A 203-nucleotide genomic window follows, 5' to 3' on the forward strand; every position below is an offset into this window, starting at 1 on the left:
CAAGCGCCGGCTGCGGCTCCAACACCTTTCTCATCTTAATCTAGGCTCCGCCTCTGAGCGTCTTGCGCATGCGCTGGGGCGATAGTAGGTTGGCCTTCGGAATGTTCTCGGCGAGTATCATAGAGAGAGCGTTCCTCCCGCCTGCCTAGAGAGGCGAGCAGGCGAGCAATGGCCGCCATTTTTATGTGACGATAAGGCTGCCG

The sequence above is a fragment of the Cariama cristata genome, unplaced genomic scaffold, assembly GCF_000690535.1.
Source record: "Cariama cristata isolate BGI_N322 unplaced genomic scaffold, ASM69053v1 scaffold16954, whole genome shotgun sequence".
NCBI classification, from domain to species: Eukaryota; Metazoa; Chordata; class Aves; order Cariamiformes; family Cariamidae; genus Cariama; species Cariama cristata.